Raw genomic sequence first — 7,935 nt, 5'->3', positions numbered from 1 at the left:
AATCTCCTTTTTCCCTTTTCTGACTCAAACCAGTTCCTCCGTTACTCTCCCCCACCAGTTTCTCTCCTTTGTGCACTACATCCCCTTGTGACATGGCACCTGTTGCAAATATGTAAAAGCATTTTATAAATTGTGAAGCGGCATGCAGACTTACCTTGTTCTCTCTCCCCCTGAATTGCAAGCTCATTGAGGACAGACACTGAACCTCTTTCATATTTGTGTACATCAGACTGCGTAGCATAGTGTCTTGATGTTTATTAAACTTTGAATGAATTAGGGATATGTGATTTTGTGAAAGATTAAATAATGCTGTGTCTAAGGTAAGCATGTTCTACACCAAGTTCTGTTTTGTAGCTATTAAATTTACCTTTAAATTCTGCTTCTGTGCAATCTCCTGTAAAAGTAGACTCTTTAATTTGGACCCTTCACTGATTCACATCTTATTTTTTTTCTTCATAGCATACATGCCTGTGTAAATCAGTAATTGTAGGTTGCAGCGTGGTGTATTGGGATGCTTTCAACTGTAGTTGCAGAATACCCAGTTAACAATGAGGGCTTTATCATCTCAGGTAACAGTAAGTCCAGACATAGATTCCAGATTTGGTCTGTTCAGTGGCTCCATGATATCATCAGGTTCCTGTGTGCTTTCCATATTTTAACTTTGTCATCCTAAACATGTTGATGTTGGCTTGTCATCCTAAACGTGTTGATGTTGGCTTCCCTTATGAATCAAGATGGCTACTATAAATATATTTATAAATATACTATATAAACAGTATCTAAAGATAAAAAAATACAGTTTCTCCTTCAGCATCTTTGAGAGAAGATAACTTTTCCTGAATGTACCCAACAGATTTCCCCCCTGGTCAGTCCTCTTGGTTGAGATTTGATCACTTGTACCAGCAAGAAGAATAGAACGGCAATGGCTAGCTTGAATCAAACAAGAATACAAGAATAGGTAGTTTTGCAGAGAATGATCAGTTGAATTCAGTTGGTGGTCTAATGCAGTGAAAAACATGGTGGGTGGGGGTGGGATAAGGAATAAACAGTACTGCTCCAAATGCTATCTGTCGTTGGCCTTCCCACCTGACAAGTTAATATTTTGATAGATTTCTAAGAGGAGGAATGAATCTTTTATAGTATTTCCACCAAGCTTGATGTTAGATCTCAATAGTATTTTATTCATTGACTCACTCATGTACTGGACATTAACTAAATACCTATTATATGCAAGGTATTAAATACCTATTATGTGCCAGTGCTCAGCACTGGGGAAATAGCTGAATAAGACATGGGTTTTGCCCTCAGGTGTGACTCACCTAAAGTCTAGTGGAATAGTGTGGCTAAAGTTATCAGGGGGGATGGTAGAGTTATCTGTAATAATCTGATTTTAGGAAATTTATTTTTCAACAGGACATGTGGGACATGTGGATTTGGGATATGAATTCATTTGAAAAACCACTTTGGGGTAAGTTGATAGCTGGGAGTGAATGACTTCAGGGTTTCACTTCTGTTACCTTGGGGTTTGCTTTTACAGCTATGTAGGTGTCACACTTAACATTGATTGGACTTTATGACTCATATATACATAAGTTAATAGCTTGTACTAAAATCCAAGTTTAGTTATTTCAGAAATGTAACCATCAAACATAGTCCTGGTACTAATTAATTAGTGCATTCATATCTCACTAGGGTGGTCAGTTTGAAGACTAGATGAATATAAAGTTTAGAAATAAAAAGGTTCTTATTATTTAGATTTAACCTGCCTGAGCTCACCCAATAATCATGTCAAGTGGTCTGGAAATCACTTAGAATCAGTTTGAAGATTCAGGGTTGGGAGTGCCTCGATGGCTCACTCGGTTAAGCATCAGACTCTTGATTTCAGGTCATGATCTCGTGGGTTTGAGCCCCGCAGGATTCTCTCTCTCTTCCCCTTTCTCTCTGCCTCTCTCCCGCTCACATAGGCTTGTGGGCACGCTAGTACATGTACGCACTCTTTCTCAAAATAAAAAAGATTCAGGGTTAAAGTTTATCTTGGAGCTGCTTTTTGCAGTACTGTGGCCATTCGAATAATCATTACATCAGTACAAATATAAAAGGTTCCTGATTTTTTGTTTCATCTAAGAAAATGCCTCTGGGAATACTATTCAATACTTACGGAGTATGTACTATAATATATAAGCCTTGTGCATTACCTCATTTAATCAGTAATGTGAAATGGAATTATAAGGTGGGCATGTTTTTCTCACAGGAATAAAGAGCCCCAGGTTTTTGTAAATAAAGAATAACATTGCTAGGGTTGTTTATTTTGTTTATTTATTTATTCATTTATTTATTTATTGAGAGGGAAAGAGAGAGTGAGCATGAGCAGGGGAAGGGCCTGATGTGAGGCTTGAACTCAAGCACCCTGAGGTCATGACCTGAGGTGAAATCTCTACCACTTAAATGACTGAGCCACCCAGGCACCCCTGCTAAGATTCTTTAACTACTAAGTGTTGGAATTAAAATTTGAACCCAAATTTGAATTTTAGCATTTGGCCTAATAGACACTCACTTATGTCTTCATATGCTGATTGTATTGGGGGTTCCCAAGGCCATCCCCAGGTTTAATGATTGGCTAGGAAGACTCACAGGATTCATCATATAGTCATAATAGCAGCTAACATTACAGTGAAAGGATACAGAGCAGTATTGGCAAAGGGAAAAAGTGCATGCGGTGAAGTCTGGAGGAAACTAGGCACAAGCCTCGGTAATAAATTGTGACAACATATGTGAAATGTTATCAGTTGGGGAAGATCATTAGACTCAGTGTCTGTGTATTTATTCAGGGCTGGTCATGGAGGCACCCTCTGCCTAGCATGTACCAAAATTTCAGTCTCCCAGAAGGAAATCAGGTGTTTTGCACAAACTATATTGTTTATACAAACATTTTAGACACAGTTAGACATTTACCATTTGAGCTAAGTTTTATATCAGTGTAGGGAACTCTTTATCTTTCAAATTCCCAGTTGCCAACCAAGGGCCAGCCTTTCTAAAGATAAGAATCTTGTGCCTGCTTTGTTCAGTTTTTATCCTGTACGTTGATTTATTCATTTAAGCAGATTGTGATTATGATCATTTAGCTTCTGAAAAATAATGAGAGAAGTAGGTACTATGGCAAACCAAATGCTTTAATGGTGTTCATTTCGGGGGGGGGGTCCCATGAGTGACTGCCCATTAGTTTGGTTTGCTAGAAGGACTCCCCCAATATAACAATGTTGTCCTCATGGCTAAGGTTTATTACAGCAAAGGATACAGTACAGGAGCAGCAGAAAAAAGATATATACAGGTGAATGCCAGGAAGATCAGACAGAAACATCCACGTCTTTCCTCTGTGAAGATCACATGGACGTGACTTTCTGTGGCCAGCCCTGGTAACTAAAATTTAGGACTTGACCAGATACCAGGTGCACATCATAAATCTTGATGATTACTTTAAACAACACTGACAGCCTGATATATCCTGACCCATTGCCTTTAACATCCTTACCCAGTGACTGTGAACATTCCAGGAGTTTAGTTCTCAGAGTTTGGCCAGGGGTCATTGCCATGGCTCCAGGAATGCCCCAGAGAATAGCATGGACTGAGTAAAACAGACCTGCTGTGTTAACTCTTTCCTCACAGTATCCTATGTGGAATAATGTTGCATTTGTTGAATGTAACATTTAAATGCTGATATATTCTTTAGTATATGATATTCTAAACTTAGAAAAAAATAATTGATAGTAAATAATTGCTAAATTTCACTTCTTTTAGAATTGTTTTCACTTCTTTTACATTCTTTTAGGGATCTATAATAATAACGATGACTTCTGAATTTACCATTTTTGTTTACAACTATGTGCTGTATATGTTACATTAAATATAGTACAGAAGGGTGTCTGGGTAGCTCAGTCAGTTGAGCATCCAACTTCAGTTCATGGGTCATGAATTCAAGCCCCACATCGGGCTGGATCACTGTTGTCAGTGCAGAGCCTTCTTCGGATCCTCTGTACCCCACTGTCTTTGCCCCTCCCCTGCTCATACTCTTTTTTCTCAAAAATGAATAAACATTTATTTTTAAAAAAGATGGTACAGAAATATGAACTTTAAACAGTTAAATTTAGATAATTACAAAATTAACCTTCACTTTATGAAGATCTTCCTTGTGAACATGATAGGGTCTCATTAATGGAATTTGCAGGTGCACAGAAAAACCATTTTTGCTGCAGAAAGAATAAGCCATAGTTTAAAAATTGGCTGATTACAGAATTTGAAACCAATCTGTTACTTAATCTATTGTTATTTGAAACCTGTTTTGTGTTATGCAAAAAAGACAAAATGGATGGGGGAAAAGTTCCATGCTTGAAAATGAGAAGTTCTGAGTTAACTAAGTGAAGTAGTTTTCTTTATTGTAGAACTTCACAGAACCTTTAGGGCAGTAATAAACAGTATGAATCTCCCAGGGCGTATCGAGTATATAACATTTTCCTAACTTTTTTGACCATGGAATTTCTTTAGTGAGAACTTGGAGGTATGGGTCCTGCAGTAATAGGGTTCTTTAGAAGAACAGTAGGATGCCATTAAATGGTTTTAGGTAAAGAAAAGACAGAAACAAAACAACTGCAGGAAAAAAAATAAGGAAAATCTTGTTGCAGAAAAGTTTAGTGTCTTATACTGCTTTCTGATAAAACCTGTTTAGAAACTTCCCTATCTGTATGTCTTTTTCCTGTCAGGTTTCCTGAGTTGATGTTTCTCTTTTGTAATGTGAATGGTGTGTCTCTTAGATTGGTGTTTGACAGTGTGATAAGAGCTTCCAGGGTATGATTCATTTCAGGTTAGTACTATCTGTAGTATCTGACATGGTATCAAGAATATAATTGGCCAAGACTCAGTAAATATCAGAGAGCATAGAATGAACTGTGACTAAAATACTGAAACTTTTTTTTTTTTAAAGGAACAGCAGTATAGTGGACATAAAAGTTGGGTGCTATACATTTACTTTAATAATGATATTTTATAAGACATTTTTGGAACTTTTCTTTTAAATGCCTCTTGAGTTGAACTCCTTATCACCATCTTCTTTTTTATGACTTGTATCATTATTTATTTATTATCTTTTAAAATTTACATCCGAGTTAGCATATAGTACTGTAATATTTTCAGGAGTAGATTCCAGTGATTTGTCCCCTATGTATAACACTCAGTGTTTATCCTAACAAGTGTCTTCCTTAATGCCCTGCACCCATTTAGCCCATCCCCCCACCCACAGTCCCTCCCGCAACCCTAAGTTTGTTCTCTTTATTTAAGAGGCTCCTATGTTTTGTCCCCCTCCCTGTTTTTATATTATTTTTGCTTCCATTTCCTATGTTCATCTATTTTGTATCTTAAATTCCTCATATGAGTAAAGTCATATGATATTTGTCTTTCTCTGATTGACTTATTTCGCTTAGGTTAATATTCTCTAGTTCCATGCACATTGTTGCAAAGGAAAGATTTCATTCTTTTTGATTGCTGAGTAACACTCCATTGTACATATATACCACATCTTCTTTATCTGTTCAACAGTTGAAGGACATTTGGGCTCTTTCCATGATTTGGCTGTTATTAATAGCACTGCTATAAATATTGGGGTGCATGTGCCCCTTCTAAACAGCACACCTGTATCCCTTGGATAAATACCTAGTAGTGCAATTGCTGGGTTGTAGGGTAGTTCTATTTTTATGACTTGTATCATTTTTAATATGTTTTTTCAGAACAGTAGAATTGTTCCACCATAGACATGTAAACTCTTTTAACTACTAGATTTTTTTCAGTATGTGGAATTTTTTTTCATCTATGGCAATTAAATGGTTGTCATAGCTTAAGGAAGGTCAGTCCCTCAAGAGTAGCCAAGGTCCTCCTTAAGAAGTAGTACCCAAAGTGAGAAGAATTCTTTAGCATCTATTAAGAATTATTATAAAGCTGTAATAAGTATGACTGCAATGTGGTGTACGGGTAGACGGACCAGTGGAATAGAACATAGAAACCTGGAAGCCTGGTTTATGACAAAGTTTGCATTGCACACCTTTAGTAAGGTCCCCATACATTGTGCTGGGACAGTTGGTTATCCACATGGAAGAAAGTGACATTGAATCTATACTTAAACCTGAAAGGTAAAACTTAAACATTTTTAGACATTAGAACAGTATTTTTTTAATTGAATTAAAAAAATTTTTTTAACGTTTATTTATTTTTGAAAGAGACAGAGCATGAGCAGGGGAGGGGCAGAGAGAGAGAGGGAGACACAGAATCTGAAGCAGGCTCCAGGCTCCAAGCTGTCAGCAGAGAGCCTGATGCGGGGCTTCAACTCATGAACCACGAGATCATGACCTGAGCCGAAGTCGGCTGCTTATCCATCTGAGCCACCCAGGTGTCCTAGAATGGTATTTTTAATGATCTCTAGATAGAGAAGAATTTCTTAAGACATAGAAAATGTAAACCACAAAAGATACCTCTTTTTTTAAATTTTTTTTTATTTATTTATTATTTTTTTTAATATTTATTTATTTCTAGGAGACAGAGAGAGACAGTGTGAGCAGGGGAGGGTCAGAGAGAGAGGGAGACACAGATTCTGAAATAGGCTCCAGGCTCTGAGCTGGCAGTCAGCACAGAGCCCGACGCGGGGCTTGAACCCATGAACCGCGAGATCATGACGTAAGCAAAAGTCGGACACTTAACCGACTAAGCCACCCAGGCGCCCCACCTCTTTTTTTTTTTTTTAATTTTTTTTTTTTTAGGGTTTTTATTTCTAGGAGAGAGAGAGAGACAGCTTGAGCAGGGGAGGGTCAGAGAGAGAGTGAGTCACAGACTGAAACAGGCTCCAGGCTCTGAGCTGGCAGTCAGCACAGAGCCCGACGCGGGGCCCGAACCCACGAACCGCGAGATCATGACCTAAGCAAAAGTCGGACGCTTAACTGACTAAGCCACCCAGGCGCCCCAAAAGACACCTCTTACTAAGAAGGCAAGGTATAAATTGGGAGAATATTCTTGCAGTGCATGTAATGGACACAAGGTTAGAGGCCAGACTGCAACAAAGATCTTTACAAACTAACAGAAAAAAGAAAACAACCCAGGGTCACTCAACTCTTGATTTTAGCTCAAGTCTTGATCTCCAGATTGTGAGTTTGAGCCCCACGTTGTACTCCGGGCTGGGCATGAAGCCTACTTTAAAAAAAAAAAAAAAAAAGACAAAACAACCCATTGAATGGAGTAGTGGACTAGACTTCAGAGGCACATTAGAGAAAAGGAAATGGAATGACCAGTAATGGCAGAGACAGTGGGGAAATGCAAATTAAAACTATGTTAAGATACCAACTACACACTTTACTTGATTGTCAAAAAATAAGAAAGTCTGACAGCAGTAAGTATTGCCAGGGATATAACACATCCTGATCTCTCATTTTGCTTACTCTTTTGCTTCAACCACCTGGGAAAACAAATTGGTCATATTTAGTCATATTGAAAATATGCATATCCTATGACCTAATACCCTTAATGTATGTACTCTCGATCAGGGGTTGGTGACAACTCATGAGTTAAAGATTTTTAACATTTCTAAGTGGTGAAAAAAATTGTGTAATTGGTAATGTGAAAATTATATAAAATTCAAATTTCAGTGTCCATAAGTAAAATTCTGTTGGAATACTCTCATGCTTACTTGTTTATATATCATTATGGCTGCTTTTGTGGTGTAGCACCAGAGTTGAATAGTTATACCAGAGATCTTCTATCTTGCAAAGCCTAAAATACTTACCACCTTACCCTTTGCAGAAGTGGTTTAGCAACCCCTGCCCTAAATAAATATTCTTGTGAGTGTGTGCTGGGAAACACATTTAGGAATGTTCATAACAGTATTGTTTGTGATAATAGAAACCT

At 37.7% G+C, this 7,935-nt stretch overlaps 1 protein-coding gene across 1 annotated transcript in view; it reads left to right on the top strand.

Moving 5' to 3' along the window:
* Positions 1–1,413: 1,413 nt before the first annotated feature.
* Positions 1,414–7,935, top strand: part of GALNT1 (polypeptide N-acetylgalactosaminyltransferase 1) — a 73,398-nt gene continuing 66,876 nt past the window's right edge. The window contains exon 1 of the mRNA XM_039238954.1: positions 1,414–1,468. The gene's annotated coding sequence lies outside the window, so the exon portion shown is untranslated. The remainder of the gene's footprint in view (positions 1,469–7,935) is intronic.

Source organism: Hyaena hyaena, unplaced genomic scaffold (genome assembly GCF_003009895.1).
Source record: "Hyaena hyaena isolate Hyena2069 unplaced genomic scaffold, ASM300989v1 scaffold_150, whole genome shotgun sequence".
In the NCBI taxonomy this organism is placed as follows: Eukaryota; Metazoa; Chordata; class Mammalia; order Carnivora; family Hyaenidae; genus Hyaena; species Hyaena hyaena.
The sequence above is the reverse complement of the archived record's forward strand: the minus strand, read 5'-3'. Positions and strand labels throughout refer to the sequence as shown.